The 26,156-nt window shown below is 39.1% G+C and overlaps 1 protein-coding gene across 5 annotated transcripts in view; it reads left to right on the top strand.

The window, feature by feature from the left end:
• Positions 1-15,734: 15,734 nt before the first annotated feature.
• Positions 15,735-26,156, top strand: part of LOC134536567 (retinol-binding protein pinta-like) — a 45,166-nt gene continuing 34,744 nt past the window's right edge. For 3 of the 5 annotated variants that reach the window (XM_063376317.1, XM_063376320.1, XM_063376316.1), the window contains exon 1: positions 17,098-18,269. The gene's annotated coding sequence lies outside the window, so the exon portion shown is untranslated. Of the gene's footprint in view, positions 16,048-17,097; positions 18,270-19,263; positions 20,310-26,156 lie in introns of those variants that run through there. The other 2 variants (XM_063376318.1, XM_063376319.1) reach the window with 2 other exon arrangements.

Below are 26,156 nucleotides of genomic sequence, written 5' to 3' on the forward strand. Positions count from 1 at the left end.
TTATTAGTTTCGACAAGATGTCAAGCCATTTGTAATTTACGTTAGCCGTGAACTGTCGCCACATCTTGGAACGCAAAGTTCTGTTAAACCTTTCGATAACGGAGGCCTTGACGTTACTAAATATAGAGTAGTGTTTGATGCCATACTTCTTCATCAAAGCCTTGAAGGTTGCATTGTAGAATTCTTTCCCGAGGTCCGTTTGCAGGTGCGACGGTACACGTCCATCACGCAAAATATTGTTCATGGCCTTGGTTACGTCAGTTGCAGTCTTTGATTTTACAGGTCTAGCCCAAGCGAACTTGCTATAAACATCGATGACTGTCAACATGTACTTGAAACCTTTATTCAATCGGGAATACGTTACCATCTCAACAAGGTCCGCCTGGAATAAATCATCAATTCCACGAACTATGACTTTGCGACGAAGGTATTTTCGTCTAGCAGGAGCATGAAGTTCCGCGAGCGATTCCGGTTCTACTCATTGTATGTAGCCGGCTTCCTTCAGTTCTTCAAGTATGGAGACTATTTCGTTGATGTGCGAATAGTTTCCTACACTAAGCGAAGCATGTAGAATTCTAAGGCGATCAACTAATTCATTAGGGTCGTCCCAATATACATAGTCAAATGTCTGACCACTTTCTAGCCTTTTTAAACCTTCTCCGTGTATTGTTAGTTCACTGAAGAGATTAGCGAGAATGTCCATTTTTTCATGATCTACATCTTTATATACACCACTATCTGGATCGTTATCGCGAAAATGTGCATTGGTTAGCTCTAGCAGTTTTTTGTACTCTTGTAAGTCGTTGTGAGAATATCCTTTAGGTTCCCTGCGAAACAGCAATTCGTACAGACCCGGAGTCCCGCGCGTTTTGAACTCTGCTACGCGCACGATGTTTCCTGGTAGAAAGTCTATTTCTTTAGCACCGAGGAACCACTTATTATGTTTTCTGTACACTCCGTAGGTCGTGTCATTATTCCGGCTCGTAAACGATGTCAGGTATGGTCGGACCATTGCATTAACTTGATGTCCCTTTTTCGGTATTTTTTTCTTGTGCATGGACTCTGTACTTGTTAAGTCCTCTTCTTCTCGATCTGGTTCATACTTTCTCTTCTTTACAGTCGGCATTTCATCTTCAACTTCTGTCTTCACAATGAAGGCTGGTTCTTCCTTGTTTTTAAGTTCGTCGAGGCGACTAGTGATTGGTTTAAATATCTCCTCATTTTCCATCTCACGTGCAAGTCTGGTTCGTCTAGCAAGTAAATATTTTTCACGAACAGACTGTATAGCTCGATGAAGGTCACTGGCCAGGTCCGACATTGTACTGGCTGAAAACTTATTGCAAGACCTCCCTATATACTTTTTTATTCGTTCGCAGAAACTTCTTTCTTGTGTTTGGCCAAATCTGAATTTGTTGACGATTGAGATAGTGATGCTTTCAGACTACTTTGAAAAGTCCTCAGATCGTCACGTCTTTGTGCATTCGATACTTCGATCATGTCGCGAATGCGAGAATCCGAAGCTTCCACGCGCTGGTCTATGGCTACAAGGTACTCAAGAAATTCCTTTTTCACCCCGTCTACTTTTTGAGCCAGTAGCGAAATGTATTTGCGGATAACGTCGTCATGAGACTTGAGAGCAGTACGTAAGTCTCGACTGCTACGACCGAATTTCGAAATGCTATGACTCATGTTTGGTGATAAACTGATCGAAACCTCGTCTGTACCTGCCCTTATATAGAGGCCAGTCTTTGACTATAACTAGGAATCCGTGTTCTTCTTTCCAACACAAGGAGCACATGTCTTTGAATTCCTGGAATGTCATGTCTGTGTTTACGTGATCATCATAAGCGTGGCGTAAATTAAGTTCGTCCATGCGAAACAAAACTATGACATTTGCGTTGTCTCGTAGGAGATGTTTTGGAATACGACTGTACGTCTGACACAGGTAAACGCAGTCTACCTTGGCGTGTCTGCCCATGGAAAAGTACTCTTGTATTATGCCTTGTTTCTCGCACATTACATCGTCGAAAACAAACACGGAATTGGCTTTTGCTTCGCTTGGAGGTACAACATCGGTATTATCGCTAAACGGAAAATACTCCAGACCATCCACAGATCGTAGAACAGTTGCTAGGCGCTGGTACTTTGGCTGTTGCAACGACTTGGAATACAAGTAAACGTTCTCGAACCGAAGACCATTTGGTTCCTCCAGTAAACTCAGTAAAACACACGTCTTGCCACAGTTGGACGGACCCGCCATTATGCATCGTACAGCAGAAGGCAACATTAAGCCATGTCGTGATTCACGCGCACTAAATACATCGTCTTGCGTAATGCGCACGGGCAAACACACGTCTTGCTTGACGACCTGCATTATACTAAAGTAATTGTATAAAATCAAACACATATATACTTTCTGGTCAGTTGTGCGTAATGACTCGAAGAGGTAAGAACAAAAAACACATCGGTGCGGGACTCGTAAACTCGCTGATAAACAACCTACCATTCGAGCTACACATTCCCGGCTACAGATTTTGCGGCCCCGGAACTAAACTAGCGAAAAGGTTAGCTCGCGGTGACGTGGGCATTAATTCTCTCGACGAAAAGTGCAAGCAGCACGATATGGCATATTCATTAAGCAAGGATCTGGAATCCAGGCACCGGGCCGACGAGACATTGGCACAGGAAGCCGAAGATATAAGTAAATCGTCGAACGCGGGACTAGGAGAGAAAATCGCAGCGTGGGGCGTATCTAAGATCATGAAGGCAAAGACGAAATTAGGACTGGGCGCTCGTCGAGCCGGCTCCATCAAGTCAAAGACTAACTTGCGCAAGACCAAACGCAAGATCGGTGCAGGTGTGCAAAAAGCCAAGCAAAAATTACAGACTCTCGACAAGAAGATTATAGGAGGATTTCTTCCTTTGCTTTTGCCTGCATTGGGTGTTCTCGGCGGCCTCATCGGTGCAACGAGCGGTATAGTGCGGGCAGTCAACACTTCGAAGAATGAGCGCAAGCAGTTAAAAGAAGCACAGCGACACAATGCCAGCATGTAAGCCATTGCCATCGGTAAAAAAAACGGCGCAGGACTGTACTTACGACCTCACAAGACAGGCCGAGGCATGAAAAAGAAACGAATGAAAAAATCCTAAGTTCTTTGCCGAAACGTCCGCTCACCAACGTAGATTTAATAAAGTACGCACGCAAACTTAAAATAGCAAATTTCCGCGGCGTGTTTATGCGAGACACTTTGCCCAGCAAGCCAAAGACACGTGAGTGCGCCATAATTAATTTAGACACGTCGGCGGGTCGAGGCACGCACTGGGTGGCCTATGTAAAGACTGGAAACATGGCCGAGTACTACGACAGTTTCGGTAATTTACGCCCTCCGCCAGAACTTAGGTTGTACCTGGGCCGGTCCACTACGTTGTTTTACAATTACGAAACGGAACAGAGGCCAAATCAAACAAACTGCGGACACTTGTGTCTTCGCTTTTTAACAAACAAAAATTAGCTGACCAATAAAAATTGCTCTTTAAAGGTTGTGCAGTGACGATTATTTATTAGTCATGTCGATAACACTTACCTTGACAGGTCACGCATCTGAGCTGCGGGCGGTTCATTTCCCGCCTCTGGATTTAGACGGAGAATGGTGTATCGGACTCGTAGATTTTCAAACGTATAATGCCATACCGAACATCGACGAGGAAAACTGCAAGATATGCTTCCTGAAAAGCGATGGGACCGCTCATGAAATACGGTTACCTGTTGGCTCTTACGAAATAGATGACATTGCAAATTACATCAGGGATATGTTACCACAGGATGTAGACTTTCAACTGCGTGGAAATCCAAACACTCAAAAAAGCATTCTAACATGCAGTGAAAATGTCGACTTTACGAAACCTGGGACCATAGGTACGATGCTCGGATTCGAATCAAAGGTGTATGGTACAGGAAGAACGTACGAATCTACGCGCGCAGTAAACATTTTGCCTGTGAATGTCATAAGAATAAACTGTAATTTGGCAAGTGGAACGTATCTCAACGGAAGACTAAGCAACATGCTGCACGAGTTTTCGCCGATGGTCCCGCCAGGATATAAACTGGTAGAAGTACCGCAAAGTATCATTTACGTTCCAGTCGTCGTGAAGTGCGCACACGAAGTCGTCGTCCGAATCGTTGACCAGCGAGGACGATTGGTGAATTTTCAAGACGAAGAAATTACATTACGTCTGCACTTGAAGCGATGGGCATAAAGTTCGTAACACCGAACAGTTATAAAAGAAATCGTATTGTCGTGAATAAGAACAGTTCTCTACCAGACATCGGTGCATTAACACCTGACAACATAAAGTATCTTCTCAGTATTGGACAAGTGCCGAATAAATATGGAAGACGAAATCCTCAACGTGGAAAATCCGGTCATTTTTGATGACAGCATTACGAAAATGGAATTGCACGAGTAATAGCCTTTCCTGCTCGGACCGTACGCACTACCATCGGAAGTACGCATTGCTGTACAGCACCAAGATATTTGTACTTTACCTTCGCAGTCATTTCTACGTATAAGAGGCACGCTTACAAAAGCGGATGGTACGCACCCGACAACGACATCAATATCCTGCAATGGTATTCTTCACCTAATCGAGCGCATTACTTATGTACTCAATGGTGTCGAGGTAGACCAGACGAGAGATGTAGGCATAACATCTGCTATGAAAAATTACCTTTCGCTCACGCCAAATGAACTGTCTGCTGCAAAGATGGCCGGTTGGGCTCTCGAGGATGAATATAAGCTTCCGGTTTATGCCGAAGGGAAGTTCGAAGTTTGTGTTCCTCTGTCCATGCTTCTCGGATTCGCTGAGGACTACAAGCATATAATCATTAATTCGAAACAAGAGCTCGTACTGCTTCTAGCCAACACGCACATTAATGCAATTGTCGCCGCTGCTGAAAACCCTCAAGATGTTTCGCTAACACTTCAGTCTATCGAGTGGATGCTGCCCCACATCCAAGTGAGCACCGTTGAGCGAGTCAAGATGTTGAAGAACATAGAAAATGGCAAGAACTTCGATGTGCCATTCCGATCCTGGAGCCTGGAAACTTATCCTGGCTTGCCTCATAGTCAGCGTATCAATTGGATAGTAAAGTCCAGCTTCGCTACGGAAAAACCAAGATACATCATCGTCGGACTTCAGACCGGAAGACAGCTTAATGCAGGAGTAAGTCGCTCCATATTCGATAACTGTCAAATATGTAATGTAAAAATATTTTTAAACAGCGAAAGTTATCCGTACGTTGACATGAACATGGATTTTGAAAGTGGAAGATTTCTTCTAGCATATCAAATGTATGCCAAGTTTCAGCAAGCTTACTACGGTCGGATACAGTCACCGATACTGAGTCCCGACAGTTTCAAGAACAAGGCACCGTTAATGGTGTTTGACGTTTCCAAACAGGATGATCGTATAAATTCAAACATCATCGACTGTAGGATCGAGATAACGACTAGCGGAAATATTCCGCCAAACACCTATGCTTTTTGTCTGATACTTCACGATCGGCTTGCATCGTACAATTGTCGAGACAAACTTGTGAAAATTCTGACATAAATACCGTTTCGTTTTCTATGATAATTTAGTTACGACCGAGCATTGCTAGCGACAAGATGTACTGCAACCTGCAAGGTTTCCAGAGCCAAAACGGATTCGTGCTCAAGGAAATTGACGTCACTCACGACGGCCGGACTCGAACACGCACTTTCCGACCTCCGTATCCGTGGAAACTACTAGACGAAAAAAGTAAACGGTCGAATGAATGGTTATGTAAATATTATCATGGACTAGAGTGGGACGAAGGAAAAATTCCGTACCACCAAGTGAAAAACACTATTGAAGATTTACTACTGCAAAACGAAATAATCTACGTCGCCGGACCTGAACAGAAGAAATGGCTACGAGAACTGTGTGACGTCGGAGCAGCTGAAATTGTGGATATACAGACCGACTACGGTTGTCCTTCCCTGCGCAGGCTTAGTGCAATATACGCCGTGCAGCTACGTGACAAGTTTGAACGTGTCTGTGCCTGTACAAACTCGCAGTTAATGCAGAAATGGCACACACAGTGTTAGTAGGAGCCTGCATATATATAAATGGCGCACCTACGTACGTGCCTTCAGTTGTCGTTCGACCTGCAAGAAGATGTTTACGTTTCATCCTGCTAACGTGTACGTGAGCGCAAGACCTAGCTTCAGCAGTGTCGAGTACAGCTACTGGGATTCCGGGTATCTACGTACATATACAGAAACCTGTGATGGAGGCGCTCAGCATTGGCGGTTTGCGCACTTTCCTGTGTCCTACGAACCGACCCAGCAGCTGGTAGATTGTTGCGAACCTGGAAACTGTGCCGTCTATCACATGAGACCACACACAATCCTTCCTGCCAGCATCGCTGAGGTAGTCGCCTCGTCTGCACGTGCAACACCAAACATGGACGTGTTGCAAACTGTTGCGGCCTGTGATGCTTCTACGCAGACGTCCAAACGGTGTGCGTCTCATCGTCGCAGTTCAGGCAGTGAATCTGTCCCAACTAGCACTGAGCCAAAGCCCAGGTGTAGACGTGGTCACAGACGTCATCGACCATGTCTTGTCGGAGTTGTCGACATCGCAGAAGATGACCAGCTGGAAACCTGTGTTCCTGATCCCGTGGCCTGCGAACCAGTTGGAACCGGAGTCGACGAGACAGTTCGTGCGGCATTAAAGACTTTGCTTGTGAAAATGCTTGATTCCTTAACCTAATGTGTATTTGTGTATGTTTTATAAATAAATGTGTAAAACTTGAACTCGTGTGTTTTTTATTTCTATAATTTTTAGGTACCTAATAAAAAAATAATTTTAAATACAGACATTATTTTGACTCATGTAGCATACCAGTAGACCGTGGGTATATAAGCGAGGTTCGGACGACTGGACCCGCAGTTCACCTCTGGCCGCGGTGCTGTACGGACGTGCTCTCTCCATTAAGTTTCGTGAGATTTAGTTATGTCGACCGGAATAGAAAGTTTACCGTCAGCAGCGGGGACCTCGATGGCAGCAACGATGATGGAGACGGAGATCCCGATACCATTAGCAGAGGAGACCATGGCAGCGGAGGGCTCAATGGCTGAGGTGACGACAGCTGTGAAGATCCCGATACCTGCTGCAGAGGAGACAACGATACGTGCTGTTCCACCATCAGCTGAAGTTTCACCATCTGCATTCCAGACTTCAATTAATGAAGAGCATACATCGCATCAATGCAAATATTGTGGTGCATCATTTACTAGAACTTCAAATGCGCGCAGACATGAAAGAAGCAGCTGTCAGAATAATGCTCAAAGAATACTGTTTCAGTGCAAAAAGTGCAATAAACTAATTTCACGTCTTGATAGCTTACATCTACATTATAAAAAATGCTCCGAGACGTATAATGAACATGGTTATTGATTTGACTCATGTGTTGTACCGGCTAATGAGACTATATAAGTGAGACCCCAGGTGATATGGACTTTAGTCTGTCTCTGACTGCGGTGATGAACGGCTCGGATAGTTAGACTTGTATAACATAATAGACCAGTATCTATCTATTCTTGAGAACTCGATGGCATCATTACCAGTATCAACACCAACCTGGATCGAAGGTCTACCATCATCAGTGCAGAGCACGATGACATCGACGTCTACAGCTACACCTGCTCTCTCAGCACAGCGGGAGATTTCGACGCGTGCAACATCTTCCGCAGAGCAGACCTCAACGGCTTCAGAAGTTAACATGTCAGCAGTGTTACAATGGTTGTCAACAGTTCCAGTGGCATTGATGAAGGAAGGAGCATCCAACGGTGTTCCATCACCCGACTGCACATACTGCGAGAAGATCAAAAACTTGAAATTACGTGATTATGTAATACACAATTGTAGTGGTAACTCTGAACGCATTAAATATCAGTGCAACAGGTGTTTAAGCAAGTTTATACACTATGGAAGATTAAAACGGCACCTCAGGAATTGTGATAGACTGGCTGTACATTCATCGGAATCAAGCTGTATATTTTGTAACAAAACATTAGCAACTATTCGAAGTGCAAAACAACATGAAATATATCACTGTCCTTTTAATGAAGTCGATAATTCGTCTTTGTGTGAAAATTGTGGTGTACCAATATGTCGACCTGATAAACTGAATAGACATTTCAAGTCATGTAAAGGACTTAGTCCGTATAGTAAGAAGACTGTTTCAATCGAGAAATCCACAAAACTTTAGTAATTTGTCTGTGTATTTTTTTGTACTTGTAGTAGTGTATTGAATTTATGTAATAAATTTTTTTTAAAAGAACTTGTGGTGTTTTTATTTTCTCAAACCTAACACTTTTTTAGTATTTTTTAAATTAAAGTTGTTTTGTATCGGCCAGGGATCGAACCAAGGGCCTAAGTCGATCTAATCAATCAGTATATGGATTACAAATTTATTTAATGATTTCTGAACTATTTCACGGATCTCTAGCATTAAAATTACACATTTCCAATATGGTGGTCTTGATGTCTGATAGGATGGTGGTCGTAGAGGATTTAGAGTCTCTTTACGAATGTTGAACATGGTTTATTTAAATTATTTTTTTTACATAAGATTAAACATTATTGCAACGATCGGGTATCGAACCGAGGACGGGAATCGATCGAATCAATATGTAAATTAATGAGTGATTTATTTAATGAATTTTGGAACTTTTCCCGAATTTCTAGCTAAATAATTACGGATTTTCAAGATGGCGGCCAAATGACAAGATGGCGGGTGTCACAGCAATAATAAATGATTACTGCACTCTAGCGGATACGAATTAAACTAACATGTCATCGGCGCACTCTAGCCGACGATACAATGATGATGGCTTCCAGCATCGAAGACAAGATGGCGGACATGACGTCATACTAGGTGACGATATATATGCTTTGAAAAAAAGTGGTGGGAGTCAGTCTGCCTGCAGTCACCTAGGGGGAAGGATCGGTCGCCATTTTTATTTTTTTGCACTCGTCGGGTTCGAACCGAGGACTCCGAACTCCGTGTCGTACATGTTTGTTTTTTGTAATTATTTTATTAAAATTTTATTAAATTAATTTTTTTATAATTTTTAAAAAAATTTCATTAAAATCGGATAATAAATAAAAAAAGTTAAAGATGGCGGCCGTAACGGAAATTGCAACGGTGACGTCATCATCCAATATGGCGGAAAACACATCGCCGGAATTTTCTAGAACACAATGACGTCATCCAAAATGGCGGATCCAAGATGGCGGATCCAAAATGGCCGCCGGGGTCAAGGTCAAACTTGTCCCGTTACGCTATGTCCCGTTACACTCATCCAAGATGGCCGCCGTGACGTCACAATCCAAGATGGCGGAGCCGGCACCGGCACCACTACCTGCATCCTGTTTCCGGAGCCCCTATTATATACTACTCATGTAGCACGAAGACATGAGAGGAGTAAATGCAAGAAGAATCCATCTCGCATGAAGTTCCGCTGTGATGAGTGTCATGAATGGTTTACACGTATTGATAGTTTGCGACGGCATGTGAAAAAATGCAACGGTAAAGTCCGTGTGTCTACTGAAGAACTACCTGTAGAAATTTCGACTCCTCGCTTTAGATTGGAGACTCGTAAGCGTACAAGCAAGAAAACCAATGTGCAGCTACCGATTGCTATAACGTCTGGACATGAAAATAAACCTAATACTGTGTTCGGTGCATTACAAGTGAATGATAATGGGTTCTACTTGGCGCAGTCTGCATTTCGTGGAAAATTGAAAGATTACTATTATCTAAATACGTTAGGTGAGTCAAAAGACATTTGTAATTTTCTTGATGATATCAGAGAGGACATAATCAATCAGCTTACTGATGATGTAGCAACAAACAGTCCATCAAAATATAACTTGTGGTTGGACTGTATATATGGAAAGCCGTATCCATTCGAAGACGAAGTGAGGAAGTGTGCATTCAAGACATCGGCTGCAGTAATTTACAGTTCTGACGATGTGAAGCAAACTGTTAAAAACGGTATCCAGAAACTCTGTCAAGAAGAGGAGGACTATGTCTGTAAAGGTTCTGGTTGGTCTCTGTCTAGTATAAACCGATTGGAGCTAAGAATTAGTCATTTCACGCCTATGCAGGGCTTTCGTAAGTGATCCTGTAGTAAAATATAGATTTTGTAATAAAATTTATTTTGTGAAAGAATTTGCGATGTTTTATTTACGAACCTGTCACTATTATGTTAAATTGTTGTTATATTTATTTTTTCTTCAGCATCCAGAATCGTACCAAGGACCTAAGTCGATCTAATTAATCATTTTATTGGTTGCAAAATTTATTTAATGAGTTTTGAACTTTTTCCTGAATTTCTAGCATTGAAATTACGAATTTATAGCATTGAAATTACGAATTTCCAAGATGGCGTACATGATGGCTTATAAGATGATGGTAGTAGAGGATTTTAAGCCTCTTTAAGAATTTTGAACATGGTTTATTGAAATTATTTTTTTACATAAAATTAAACATTATTGCATCGATCGAGTATCGAACCAAGGACAGGAACTGATCGAATCAATATGTAAATTAATGGGTGATTTACTTAATAAATTATGGATTTTTTCCCGAATTTCTAGCTAAATAATTACACGATTCCAAGATGGCTGCCATAACGAAACATGCAACATTAATAGGATCCAATATGGCGGTCATAATGTAAAGTGTAACGATAACATCGTACTCAACCGAGATGGTGGGCATAACGAAACATGCAACAATTAAATATAATCCAAGATGGCGACCATAACGATGTGTTCAACAGTGGTTTTAAATAATAATTTATTTAATTTTTATTATTTAATTCGATTAGTTATTTTTTTATGATTTTTAATTTTTTTCCCATTTTTATAACATAAAAATTATTGATTTTCAAGATGGCGGACATGACGGTTAGGTTAGGTTAGGTTAGGTTAGCATAGATTAGCAAATGGATTAGGTTAGGTTAGGTTAGGTTAGGTTAGCATAGATTAGCATATGGATTAGGTTAGGTTAGGTTAGGTTAGGTAAGGTTAGGTTAGCATAGATTAGCATATGGATTAGGTTAGGTTAGGTTAGGTTAGGTTAGCATAGATTAGCATATGGATTAGGTTAGTTTAGGTTAGGTTAGGTTAGGTTAGCATAGATTAGCATATGGATTAGGTTAGGTTAGGTTAGGTTAGTTTAGCATAGATTAGCATATGTATTAGGTTAGGTTAGGTTAGGTTAGGTTAGCATAGATTAGCATATGGATTAGGTTAGGTTAGGTTAGGTTAGGTTAGCATAGATTAGCATATGGATTAGGTTAGGTTAGGTTAGGTTAGGTTAGCATATGGATTAGCATACGGATTAGATGACATCATCAGGTTGGCAACATCGAGGGTCGCAAGGCTAAAGGTCAGGGTCGAATTTCAATGTCAGGGTCAAATTTCAAGGTCAAGGTCAAATTTTAAGGTCAAGGTTCAAGGTCAAAGGTCAAGGTCAATGTTCAAGGTCAAGGTTAAACTTAAAAGCCAAAGGTCAAAGGTCAAGGTCAAAGGTCAAGGTCAAAGGTCAAGGTCGGCTCCTGGATCCTGCGCCTGTCCTTGAATCGGTTTTTTCCATTTACTGTAACGGGACATTTTTTCGTGCGTACATGGCTGATGAACGTAACGGGACACTTTTTCATGTGTGCATGGTCGAAGGAAGTGACATAATCCCTTAATCCCCCTCCGTCCCACGGTGCCCTCATACATACTATATATACCTACTGTCACTGACTCGCTCACATGTTTTATCACGGATAGTCCGCAGCGGCCGTGGTTCTCCGCCAGTGAGCCGCGAGAAGCTGGCCGAGTGACCCCGGGTCTGGCGGGTGGTCCACGGATAACCCCGGCGAGGCGCCACTCTGCCTTGTGTGAGGCTGCGGCGGCCTGCGAACTACCGGCGCTAGTAAAAACTCACTTATTTAAAGATAACAGTAACCCCATCAAATAGCTGGTTGTTATTTACTATTAATTTTTTTCCTCCTAGTTTTACGACCCAAAAGTTGCTGACCTGGTTAGCAGTCAGTAGCCGTAAATTTTACTTTGTTTCATTACTTTCACCTCGGAGATGTTCTACATAATGTATAGTTTTATTTGTGGATTATAACCTGCATGTATATCCTGCAATTTTATAAAAATGATGTAAACACAAATATATATATATATAGTGGATCAATATTTGAAGCAGTTAATTACCCATTTCAACGTACTAAAATATCTCGCCTGAGTGGGCCCTAGGAAACAAAAAGAAACTCTTTAGTATGAAATAAAGTATAATATTTTTTTTTTAACAATTTGTTATTTGAGTGGTGTGGCATAGTAGTCAGGCGCATCACCTTGCAATTTGCCGGCTGGGGTTCGATATACAGTTGTACTTTTTTTCGTGTTAATTTTTTTATATCTCACACTTTTAAACTATTAATTGCATAAATTAGATAGTTTTAAACAGTTACAGGTATGTGTTAAAAATTAATATTTTCAATTTTTTAAAGTTTACTGCAATTAACTTAACTAATAAATTTAAACAAGAATGGTTTTAGATTTTACATTTTTTTTATTTTATTTACTGTAGCGCCTGGTTTATGTTTTTAACTTTTGTTCTTCAATAGCAACGTTTAACAAACGTTTAGTGACCTTCGTTGTCGTTATATCCCCATCTAATCCTTATTTATTTATTTATTTATTTATTTATTTATTTTATTTAGTGCATTCAGACCACTTGGCTCTGCCAGCAGTTTCAAATCCTTTAGTCAGTAATTACCTAACCTTTTCTCCCTACAGTTTGTAACAGTCTTTCCAGTTGTGAAGAGCGTCTCGCTACGTATCTGCTGTGATTTGTCAAAAATATATATATATTATTTTATTAGAAAATAGAAGAAGATTATGTTTTTTTCTGATTATAAATAAAAAGTAGAATAGATTATTAGTTGCTTTAACTTTCGTAAATGTTTATTTTATTCATAACTTTGCCCAATTATGTAATTAACTGTTTAAACATATTAATATTTTGTATTAATAGTTTAATATTTTGAGAAATAATAAATTAAAATGTAAAAAAAATCAGGTCAGATGGGAATCTAAACCTATCGGATAGATTTCTGGGCCATGCGTTTGACCACTTTTTAATTAGTTTTTATTGGCAATTAGTTTCAGACAGTGTTGATAAATGGTGAATTTACATTGGTACAATGACACATTGGCAAAGGCTCAAGTGCACATACCCAAACTTTATACAATTTACATTCACAAGGCCATTAACATTATATTGATGTATTTACAGATCAAAAGAAACTTTGAATCGACTATATTCCATGAGGTGTGTCGGTTACTGGTAAACGGGCCTTAGCTATCAAATTCTTTATTATTTATAATAAATATATTTGACTTTATAAGACTCGAAAGTACTTAGACTCGTTCTCGTGTATTTATGTGATAAGAACAAAAGAACGAATCATTTAATTTAATTTGTGGGCGCCAACAACTTCTACGAAGTTGTAATAATGAATAACCCTTACAATTACTTCTATTTTAATTAATTTGTACTACACAAAATTAATTAAAATTTATTTTATTGTTATCCGGACTATTCAGGGGTAGAGTTGGGTATGTCGTGGACAAATTCGTAAAACCTTGGATTAGCTGATATACAACGATTTTGTGAATTTTAACTCAAGTTGTCCTTAACTTTAGCAATCTGGTAGTGTGAAAAGATTTAGTAAGGGATTTCAAGTGATATTAATTATTCCCGAGTGTCAGTTTTGCAAGCTAGTAAATGTTGTGACATTCCTTCATCATTATATAACCGACCTGTTATTATAGTTCCATGGTAACGAACTATGCGTTACTAGGTTTGCCTTCTTTCAGCCAGGACCTCAGCAATGAATCTTCTACGTCTTCATCCTTGGCACGCCCATTCGCTGTCTTGTACCTTCGTCCTGGGAACGCCTAGTATTAACGAGTCGTCTTCGTCCTGGGAACGCCTTTCGTTGTTTCAAACCTTCGTCCTGGAAACGCCTCTAGATGACCATCTTCGTCCTGGGAACGCCTCTCGTCGTTTCCGTATGTTCTCGTACAGTTGAATATTAGAAATACTTCTTTCTTCGTCCTGGAAACGCCTTAATATGATTTCAGTCTTCGTAGTTTATACTCGTAGTCTTCTTCCTGGTATCGACTTGTAGTACTCAAATCTTCTTATAAATAATAATTCTTCTTTATTTCCCTAACTCTCTTCAAATCATTAATATTATTACTATTTACTATCATTTCTTATAATTCTTCAAAATATTTCACCAGTTATAAGTTCAATTTCTGCAGTCATAAAAATATCATGTCTTTCCTATTCGTAGTTCCTATATCAATTCCCTTTCGTTTTCTCTATTCCTTCCAAACAAAACTTTTATTAGCTAGCAATAATTTTTGTTAAAGCTTTTCCACCAATACCAGATTGTTTTACAAATATTCGTCACATAATATTACATATGAACTGTGAAAAAACTATTCTTATTCGTTAAACAAATATCATTACTTGAGCAAAGAAGTTTTACCTTCAAAGATATAAATACAAATTACTGATTTTATGGTTCATAGAGAAATAAAATGTGTAGTGAAGTTAAATTATAAATATGCTACATTAATTTTGTTCATCCATCTTGTTATATGAAATTAACAAGTTCAACCTTTATACTGGGAATAAAGAAAACCTAACATTTCATCTCATGGTGGAAAGGTTTAAAATGACCCTGTGACCAGTCGCACTGATCACGCAAACAAAACAACTGTTCAGGTTAATTTTTAAGTTCAGTTTTATAATAATTTATTTTATGTATTTGCCACGATTTAATTTTATGGTATTGTTGTTCTCTGATACTATCAGATTGGCAACATGATCGCCGTACTAACAAGAACATTCTATAGACTCGGAGATTTTAATGTTTATTTTTAGTAAAGTTTAAGTTATTTCTTATGGTAACAGTTTTAATTATTTTATATTTAATTTTCAATGGACAGCAAATATATATATATATATATATATATATATATATACATACATACATACATACATACATACATACATACATACATACATACATACATGCAAACATACATACATACATACATACTTGGGCATGGCTAAAGAAAGAAGGTGAGAAAGTGAAAGGGGAAGCCTTCATTTCACAGACGAGAGAGCCACACCCGAAGTTCCCCGAAGTTCATGCTCGCTTTTTTTTTCCGTACCACAACAGGTGTATTTATTTAGGATGTAGCTTATGTGGCCATAGGCGGCATGGCCACTTGATTTTAGATTTATTTTAATTAATTTTGAATTATGGCTGTTACGTAATTTTAGTTTTAATATTTGCCCCTTTCTTTTTTTAAAAAAAAGTATTGGTTTGTTATAAGTTTTGTAAATCTTATTTTTAAATATGTTTTTATATTATGTTACTTTATACGTTAATGGTTTAGTTTCTTAATATTTAATAATAAAGCTTTGGACTTTCAATCAAAATACTGTGTGCGACGCTCCCCCGCTGTGAGCATGCAAATGGACTGTTCCAAGGCTATAAGGTGGTGGGGGAAATACGTCAAGAAGAAAAAAAAAGACAGAATGAGCAGTAGGCGGGGAGTCGTCAGCTGATCGCCGTGTGGCGTGTGTGCGCTTCGGGCGTAACGGGCGCGATGATGGCTCGTGGTATTGGGCCGGGGCAAGCTCGCGAATACTTTTTCAATAAAATCAGCTGACGTGTATTGAGCATTGGGAAATACTTACGTCGTCACGGGTGCCGCCAAGAAGAAGAAGAAGAGTTCACGCTACATTTTCCGTTGATTGCAGAGTTAATATGAAGCATTTAGCACCTCTGCTAAATTACAGCCCGCTAAACTCCAGGCCAGGAGGTCCGGGGTGTGATTCAACGTACATCGTTCGTCCAAGTAAGTGATTCCGGCCCTGAACTTTTGCCCCTGTAATCCCGGGGCGTTGATTTGGACTTTGCCAAAATAAGAGTGAATAATTCAAAAATAACTTCTGCAAAAAGACCCTGCTCACAACTTCGAGTGTATGTTCCATCGTGGTACCAATTTTAACGAACCTTGTATCATGCTTGCCGCGAAGCGTCGAAAATTAAAAATCACCCGGGTGTAATTAAGACATTTTAGAGTGACATTTATTTTTATTAACTTTTATTTAAAAAGAATTGTAATTCATTATTTATATACATATATATATATATATATATATATATATATATATATTTATATTTGAAGCAGCTTTTCATCAATGTCTGATTTTATTTATGGGTTTATTACAGTATTTATTTATTGGTATATACTAAAACGTGGCTCTATTAAAAGCCTCTGTAGCTCTTTAGGGCAAAAGGTTATAGGTATTATTGTAATCTTTTTGAGATTTTGTCTTCAATTAAATTGCCTGCCATGTTCATGCGCAAGTAGTCCCATTAAAGTTTTTGGCATTTCAAGTAATTACGTGCTTTTCGTTTTAAATACTATTACTCTGTTCTCTTCCTTTTCCAAAAGGTCTTTGAATAATTTACTTAAGAATTTTGGGGCACCTGTTTATTGGAGCAGCCCGCAAAATAATAATTTGAAAAAGATTAAGAATTTACGTGGAGTGTTTAAGAGGCCACTCCAGTGTTCCAGGGGCACTACGCAACCCGCGTTAACATCATAAGATTTAATGCTATTTTCATTTTGCTTATAACTAATTAACTAATATAGTTTTAGAAATTATGCTTGCTTGATATGTAAGCCAACGATGCTCTTATCAAAGCCCCTTTCTTCAAAAACGTGCATAAATTATGGTTTTATACTAATCTTCACTAATATGAATAAGTGTATTGTCTAGGTTTGAACCATAATTTATGCACATTTTTGAAGAAAGGGGCTTTGATAAGAGCATCGTTGTCTAAAATATCAAGCAAGCATCATTTCGAAATCTATATTAGTTAATTAGTTATAAGCAAAATGAAAATAGCATTGAATCTTATGAGGTTAACGCGGGTTGCGTAGTGCCCCTGAAACACTGGAGTGGCCTCTTAAGGCTGTCCCCAGACGGGTGTCTGACTTGTGGTGGTGTGACACAGGGGGTGCCAACCACGACACTTACTCATACGTCATACGCCGTTCTATCTCATTGTATAAACCGGTGTGGCATTAAATTTTGCGGTCGATTAGGATAGGTTAGCTACATTATAAATACTTTAAAACATTGTGGATGGTTGGTTATATTAGGAAAGTATAGTACATTCCAAAATACTGTAAAATCATTTTATGGTTGCTTAGCAAATAACTTTAGATATGTAGCTATCCAGCGCTAGGAAACCGTTTACTTGATTTCACAGTATCTTTAATGTAGCTATCCTAACCAAATCAACCGTCCGCAATGTTTTAAAGTATTTATAATGTAGCTAACCTAACCTAATTGACCATTAGTAGTTATCATGAGTTGTCCAAAATAAACATTCACGGACACACGGCAAACGAAAAATATGGCGGCGTACAAATAAATACAGTTGCCTTGTTTATGGTCTTTCCTTTTATCGACACCGCTATATTTATTTACAATGAACAAAAAAATAAACCGAAGATGCACGATCGGGCGTCTGGCTCTCTCGTCTGTGAAAAGGCTTCCCAAGTGAAAGACTGGAACTATTCTCCTGGGCGCGCGACAGTGGCGCTGCGGCGGGCAAGCCGCGGACAGGCGGTGGGAAGTCACTCTTGGCTCGGGCGGTCGCGAAGCGAGAGCTCGCGTAAAACAGTCAAGCAAAATATTAACGACATGACGTGTGTAAGTCCAGGTGTGCTGTACGTTTAACCGGGTGTTTAACGGAAGGATGTTGCCTACTGAAGTGTCGCCGTGAAACTTTTATAGACGTAATTTACCTTTTTTTCGCAAATTGCACCGTGCGGCCATTAGCAAATGGTGTGCGAATTTTCATTGAACTTGTCAGAGGGCTGCGGTTAATGAATTTTAGCACAAATTTCCCGATACACAGCAAGCCAGGTGTTAACACTGCTACGAGGAACATCTGTGTAGCGGCCAGGCTACTGAGTGCTTGGAACATGCAGGAGTAACATTGCGTGTCGCAATTGTACGTCCTCCCGCATCACAGGCGCGCCGGCCAGCGACCTGCCATGTGAGTACCCAGCTGGTAGCACTGAGTGACGGCCATTTCAACATATATTATGTGGTGCACGTGGTTCAAATGGTCATCGGTTCGTCAGTACATTCGGAAAGGTGAAGTCCGCGCCGTAAACTTTCCTAGAGCAAACTGTGGTTGTTATTTGCAAGTTACAATTTCGACGTGACAACAGGGCCGTCGAGAGGGGGGGGGGGGGGGGGCAAAAGGGGCAAATGCCCAGGGGCCCGGTAGCCTTAGGGGCCCGGGCGCCCGGCTGGGAAGTGGAAAATAAATGGCTGGAAAAACATTTTCCCCCTGCTATTAAAACATCTTGTACAATATATATATATATATATATATATATATATATATATATATATATATATATAATTGTATTGTGTGTTCCTAAAACTACAGTCGATAACCAATAACCTAACCGAAGGTACTTGTAACATTCAGTTCACACCAAAATACTTGCGTAGTAGCAGAAATGGGAATGTTACAGGGACGTCGGAACAGAAGGGAGGGGAGGGGGGGGGGCAGCAGTTGCGAGTCGCCCCCGTGCTGTTATGCATGGGGGGGGGGGGGAGAGTAGCATTTCGCCCCCCCTCCTTTTCCCAGAATGAATGTTTGGTCGTAGTAGTATTTTTCTCAACCAGTAGTTACAAACGTTGCATTGGTGATCACATTGATTAGAAAATCAAATTTATGATTGTCAATATACTGTAAGATGATTGCAAATTCCTAGATGGTATTTTATTTAAATTGTACTACACCTACTGTCAGAGTAGTATTTAATACATACTACTTACATCATCAAATTCTTGGAATGGTATATTTAATATTTTGGTTCGGTAACTCATTAACTATCACAATTTTGCATCTAAAATTCCAAATTTTTCCGGGGGAGGGCCCTAGACCCTCCGCTCTATGACTGAGGAAAGTGTGTTACATCTTTTAGCCCCCCCCCCCCCCCCCCCCCCCCACTAATGAAAACGTTCCGACGTCCCTGGAACATTATAAATAATTAATATGTATTACAAATGTTTCAATGTAATGAACGTGGTTCAGTGTGTTTGATGTTTTCGAAGTAATAAAATTGATTATTACTTTACATTATTATAATAATATTTACATTCAGAATAAATTATTATACTTATGTATTTTAGGTAAATCTGTATTGTACGGATTAGCGCCAAAAAAAATCGTATAAATATGAAATAACTTTCATTATATGCTATCTTACGTCCTCTTTTCAGAACCGCCTGCGGAGATTAAAAATTCCAATTACTTTTGGAGATATCGAATTTTTTACTATTCATTTTTTGGCGATTTTTTTAAAAAAAATTTTTAAAAATCCGAAAATACCTTTATTCTGTGCTCTTTAACTTCCTCATTTCATTAAACCCGACGGAGATGAGAAATTCCAAATACTTTAGGAGATATGGAATTTTTTAATTTTCGTGATGAGCACTGATGCGACGTTCAGCGGGAAGCCTACGATTCACACATCCTTCTGGACATACCCGAATACTCACGTTGGCAAGCCTTCTTTTCTTAAAATTAGCAAGAATTAATTAAAAATACTTTAAAACATTGTGGATGGTTGGTTATATTAGGTAAGTATAGCTACATTAAAAAAACTGTAAAATCATTTTATGGTTGCTTAGCAAATAACTTTTTAATATGTAGCTATCCAGCGCTAGGAAACCGTTTTCATGATTTCACAGTATTTTTAATGTAGCTATCCTAACCAAATCAACCATCCACAATGTTTTGAAGTATTTATAATGTAGCTAACATAACCTAATTGACCATTAGTTTTCATTAGTTGCATATTTATTTACAATAAACAAAAAAAAACCGAAGATGCGCGATCGGGCGTTTGCCTCTCGTCTGTTGAAAGAAGGCTTGCCAACGTGAGTATTCGGGTATGTCCAGAAGGATGAGTGAATCGTAGGCTTCCCGCGTTTCACCATTGTTGCTTGTTTACAAGTATGATTTTTTTTTTTCGCGACGTAGTTGAACGACTACATCACGTAAAAAGAAAATTACGTGAGTTTCTACTGTTCATCCTTTTTCCCGGTTTGTTAGGTCAGGTCAGCTACATTATAAATACTTTAAAACTAAACAACCATTAAAATTAATTTTTATTATTTTTAATGTCCGTTCAGTTTCAAAGTATTTATACTGTAGCTGACCTGACCTAATCTACCTTTGTCCCGTTTTGTTAGGTCAGGTCAGTTACATTATAAATATACTTAAAACTATACAAGTAAAATTAATTGATATTATTTTTAATTTCCGTTTATTTTGAAGTATTTATCATGTAACTAACCTTACTTAATGGAAAATTTCTGTTATTTAGGCATTCACGCACACACGGCAAAATATAAAATGGCGTCTGTTGAATGATTACATAGGGCTTGTATTGCAAAATAAGAACGGCGATATCTCCAAAAGTAATTGGAATTTTTAATCTCCGCAGGCGGTTCTGAAAAGAGGACGTAAAAGAGCATATAATGAAAGTTATTTCATATTTGTACGATTTTTTTGGCGCTAATCCGTACAATACAGATTTACCGTATTTTAAACACTCATATAATAATGCAAATTCTGATTACCATTTAAGATTTTTTTTTTTTTAGCAATATATACATCAAAATTAATTATTATTTGTATTTTGATGGGATTAACAATATAAAAGTGCACTGAGATAATACATGCAAATGCTCTCTTTTTTTGAGTAACTAGGAAATCGTTATGTATGTTCAAATGAAGGATGCAATTTTACGATACCATACTTATATATTTATGGTATAGGCCTACGTAGTAGTGGTATGCAAAAAAAAAAAAAAAAGGAAGGGGGCCTACTACCCCAGCTGCCCAGGGGCCCACAAATTCTCTCAGCGGCCTTGCGTGACAACGTCTAATAAATCGATGAACGCTGGCTGCACGCACGAAAAAGGATGACTCATTGTCCCGTTACGCACATTGTCCCGTTACGCTGTGTCCCGTTACGCTCATTGTACGCTTGCACCGCATCTATCTCTCTTCCACTCGATTGGAACAACCATCGATTTTACTTTTTCGAGGCACATTAAACTTGAAACACTCCCATTCGTTTCCTACTTTTCCTATCATTGTCCTATCCTTAACAGAATAACACAGATTGGAAGAAGTTAAATAGCAGACATGTATAAACGTTATAGTTAAAATATCTGTTCGTTAAAGTAATAAACATATTTGAATTAATGAGTGCAAATAAAAGTAAATTTATCAATTAAATTGTAGATTTAATTTCACTCCTTCTTTGTATCCATACAAAATAGTAATAATTCAATAAAAATGATTCAATTTTATTCATAAAAGTATGCATTCATTTCATTAATGTTTTTTATGACGTCACATTAAACTATCGTCCGTAAATAGACTTTACAGACAACCAATTTTTTTTAGTTGCGTTTAAATTTGTTTGTGTTTGAGCTGCCCCAACGAGACTTGGACGTTTGTAAATGAATAGTAGGAAAAATACGTAATATAAAACTATTGTAAATATATTTTTACTTAAAAACTTTAAATCAAAAATTTTACATGTATTTGGTAAATTTTTTAAAAAGGATTTTAAATTGTTTTGTTTAATTTTTTGATAATCTCAAATGTTGTAAACATTAATGCCTGCAAGTTGAGAACTTGAATACTCATGTTCTGCCGTATTTTATTTTGTATGCCGAAGCGAACAAAACGTAAAAGCACCAATAAATTATACTTTAAAATTTTTATTTATGTTTTTTCAGCTATTACAATTGCTGGGTCCTTCTTAAATTGGCTGCTGCTGTTGTTTAAGGCTCACGATCTAAAAATATGGGTAGCAGTCCAGATATGTGCGGAGTTGAGTTAATAATTCTTTTAATGTATTTCTTTGACGGTGTTTGAGCCTCCGCGGATAAATAAGACTGCTCCTGGTAAGACGTGGGGACTGTCACTGTCTGTGGTCCCGACGGGGGAAGTGACAGAGTGCGCCACTCTGCTAGGAGGAGCCTAGCTGCGATATTTATATGGGTTGCATATTTATTGCTGCTTAAAATGGCGATGAGTTGGGTTTTTAATTTGGGAAGCCTTCATTTCACATACGAGAAAGCCACACCCGAAGTTCCCCGAAGTTCATGCTCGCTTTTTTTTCCGTACCACAACAGGTGTATTTATTTGGGTGAAAAAAAAAAATCTTGGGCATTTATTCTCCAAATGCGCGGGTTTAACTTATAAGATGTCATTCTTAAAATTAGCAAGAAGTAATTTAAAGAATTATTCAGTAGGTTAGCTACATTATAAATACTTTAAAACATTGTGGATGGTTGGTTATATTAGGTAAGTTTAGCTACATTAAAAATACTGTAAAATCATTTTATGGTTGCTTAGCAAATAACTTTTTAATATGTAGCTATCCAGCGCTAGGAAACCGTTTACATGATTTCACAGTATCTATAATGTAGCTATCCTAACCAAATCAACAGTACACGATGTTTTAAGGTATTTATAATGTAGCTAACCTAACCTTATTGTTCATTAGTTATCATGAGTTGTCCAAAATAAACATTCACGGACATTTTTTTAATATTATTTACAATGAACAAAAAAAAACGAAGATGCACGATCGGGCGTTTGGCTCTCTCGTTTGTTAAAAGAAGGCTTCCCTTTTAATTTACCGAAGGCGGAGGTTTTGAATGATTTCGAGGCCGCAGGGAGAGTAGCTGCGGAGGTTGAAGATATACATTTTTTGCAGCTGCAACTTTTAAGTTATTTAAATGGTGTACGCAAAGAAAAAAAATAGTTTTGAAAGATGATAGCATTTTGAAAAAGGGATTGGCAAACGATATCTTAAATAAATGTTTACTGCAAAATGTGGAAAATATTCCCACGCTACGCAATGACGATGTGCAGGAATTAATAAATTTTTGTGGTGAAGTTGATCGAGTTAAGGAGTTGCAAATTTTTCCGGACGATCCATGCTTGTTGAGATGTTTGGCGGGAAAAAGTGCAGGACTATGTCGGGTGGTACAGATTCGGTGTGTTGCCGACAGTATTGGTTGGGATAGAGCGAAAAAGTATTTGTGGGAAAGTTTGTGTTCCCCGGAGGGAAAATTAGGGTTTAGCTAAGGATCATGTGTACCGGTTTCAGTTTCGAAATGAATCGACAGTAAGTCTCGTGGAAAATATTTTAAGCATGGAAAATGTTTTTGGTTTACATTTAGGGGAAAATAAATTAATTGATTTATTTTTAGAATACATTCATCCTGAACGTAGGCGTGAATGTCGATTTGTGAACAGGCCTGACAGTTTGCGGGAGTTATAGAGCTGGGCAGCGGAGGTAGACAATATTTGGTGTGCGCAAAAGGAGTTTGCTAAGGATGAAAATGAGGCCAAGAATAGGAGACAGTTCGATGCATACAGTGGGGGAAGAAAAAAGGGGAGAGAGGAACCCTCTGAGGAAAAGGTCCATGAAAACCAGGAAGTAGGTAGAAGTAGTATTCAGGAGGTACAGGAAACTAAAAAAAAAAAAAAATATATAGGAGAACTGAAACGGTCAAATAATAGTAAGGTATATGTTGACTGTGGTAAGGAGAGCCAAATGCGCAGGCAATGTAACAAATATAGAAGGAAAACTTCAAGATGTAGTTTTTGCGGGCGTTTGGGACCTCAGGGACGGAACTGCTGGGGAAAGAAAAAGTTGGGAGAAATGTGTTTAAGAAATAAACACCATTTAGCGATAATGCGTGAATCTGTTTATGTTAATTTGCAAGATGAAACAACGAAAGCTTTGGTAGACACCGGTGCTACGAAAAGTTTTGTAATTCAGTGTTTCTTAAGTAAGGCTGAAGGAATCCGAAATTGAAGCAAAAATTAAAAGTTGAGGAAGGAATAAGTGCACAGCCGGAAAAAGAAAAGTGATCATTTAACCACCGTCTTGCATATTAAAATAAATAGGTTTTCATGGGATGGAGTGTTTTAGGTAATTCCTGGTTTAATCAACGATATAGTGTTTGGCAAGGATATTTTGGAAGATACCAAGGCCAAGGAGACTGAAATTTTTGTTTGAACCCAAGGCGCAAGTGAGATTGGAGGAACCTAAGGCTGGAAACAAAGTGCTTTGTGGAGGTATAGAGGATGACCAAGAAATGTTGAGTGAAAGGGAGACTGCCCAAATTTCTGGAAATCATAAATGATTATAGCAAGAGTCCTCTACCCCTATGTCCCCTATATGAAGGGAAACAAGAAGAGACATGTTTATTATTATTCGAGCCCCAGCTTTGTGACGTCACTCCCTCCCACCGAGGTAATCCGAGTTGGAACCCCGACAGGGTCCTACCTGGATTTCTCACGAGGGGGTAAGAATGGTGTGTTATCGAGGTACGTGCACTTGATGGTTCTCCCACACCCACCAGTCCTGGCGATAGTGGGTTCTCATCACGTGACTCCTTGACGCCTCGCTTGACCTCGTGACGTCAGAGCGCAGCTTCTGTGGCGGGAAGCCTTCTTTCCACAGACGAGAGAGCCAAACGACCGATCGTGCATCTTCGGTTTTTTTTTGTTGTTCATTGTAACTCATGATAACTAATGGTCAATTAGGTTAGGTTAGCTACATTATAAATACTTTAAAACATTGTGGACGGTTGATTTGGTTAGGATAGCTACATTAAAGATACTGTGAAATCATGTAAACAAAAAAGTGAGCATGAACTTCGGGTGTGGCTCTCTCGTCTGTGAAATGAAGGCTTCCCTTGTGTGGCCGCCCCCTCCCCCCCCCCCAGCCACCTGCGTGGGGAGTCGTCACAGGGCCAAGTCCTCGGCGCGGCGGCAGTTCAAGGCTCGTGTGCGCCTTCTGGCAACCAATAGCAGCTTCTGTTATCTCTACAGCTGCTGAAGCACCGTGCACCTCAGCACAATCTCGCTGTCATCTTCAACTCCCGGCGGAAAACCTGCGAGGAAAAACAACGCGGCCAGCTCCTGTCGAGGACTGGGCTGTGATTGGCTAGGGTAACATCCCCCGCAACCAATCAGAGCGAAGCACCGACTGCCTCTTGTAATACCCCTCAAGCGTGGAGGCGCTGGTCGCTGTTCCGCAGGCCTTCAGGGCGCGAGTCCTGGGTGAAAGTGGGTGTAATCTGTGTTGTCCTGTTCGTCTCCTTAGTTCTTACCCATACAACAACAACAACAACAACAACAACAACAACAACCAAAATTACACAACGATTCGGGACTGCACAGACAGATACAAAATCAAGGGTTGGGGGATGGTTGGCTCACTGGTGACTGTCAAACATGCCAGTTCCACTCATCTTTAAAAAAAAAAAAAAGTGAACGTCCTTGAAGAGCATGAGTCGAAGCCATTGTCCGCACTTTCAAGGACAAGAAATACAAGCAAACAAAAAAAATGAAGAAAGATTTTGGTTTCGACTGTTACTATGCCATAACAATTTGTAATCATTTAATATTAATTATTTGACTTAGTGAAGGCAGATATCTAACAGAAAGATATTTACAACGACGTAATATTGAATATTGGTAGTATCATTACAGATGTAGTCATTTCCAGAAATTAATTCAATTTTATACGCCAATAACTCAACAGGCACATTGCATCACATAAATTTATGCAAAACACTTAATTAAAAAACTATTATTTAACAAAGAACAATTTCCAAAAATAAAAAATAAACCATATAAAAACTATTAGCCCTAAAAACTTTTGAAAGCACGGTGATGTCTTTCAGTTACCGTTATTCCCTTTAAACAGTTATTTTAAAAGGAACACAGATGGTGCTGTCATGAAATTGTTTCATTCTTGTCATTGTCATCGGACATTGTAGTGAAGTGTAATTTAAAGTGATAAAATGTGTTAAA

The sequence above is a fragment of the Bacillus rossius genome, chromosome 11 (genome assembly GCF_032445375.1).
Source record: "Bacillus rossius redtenbacheri isolate Brsri chromosome 11, Brsri_v3, whole genome shotgun sequence".
Lineage (NCBI taxonomy): Eukaryota > Metazoa > Arthropoda > Insecta > Phasmatodea > Bacillidae > Bacillus > Bacillus rossius.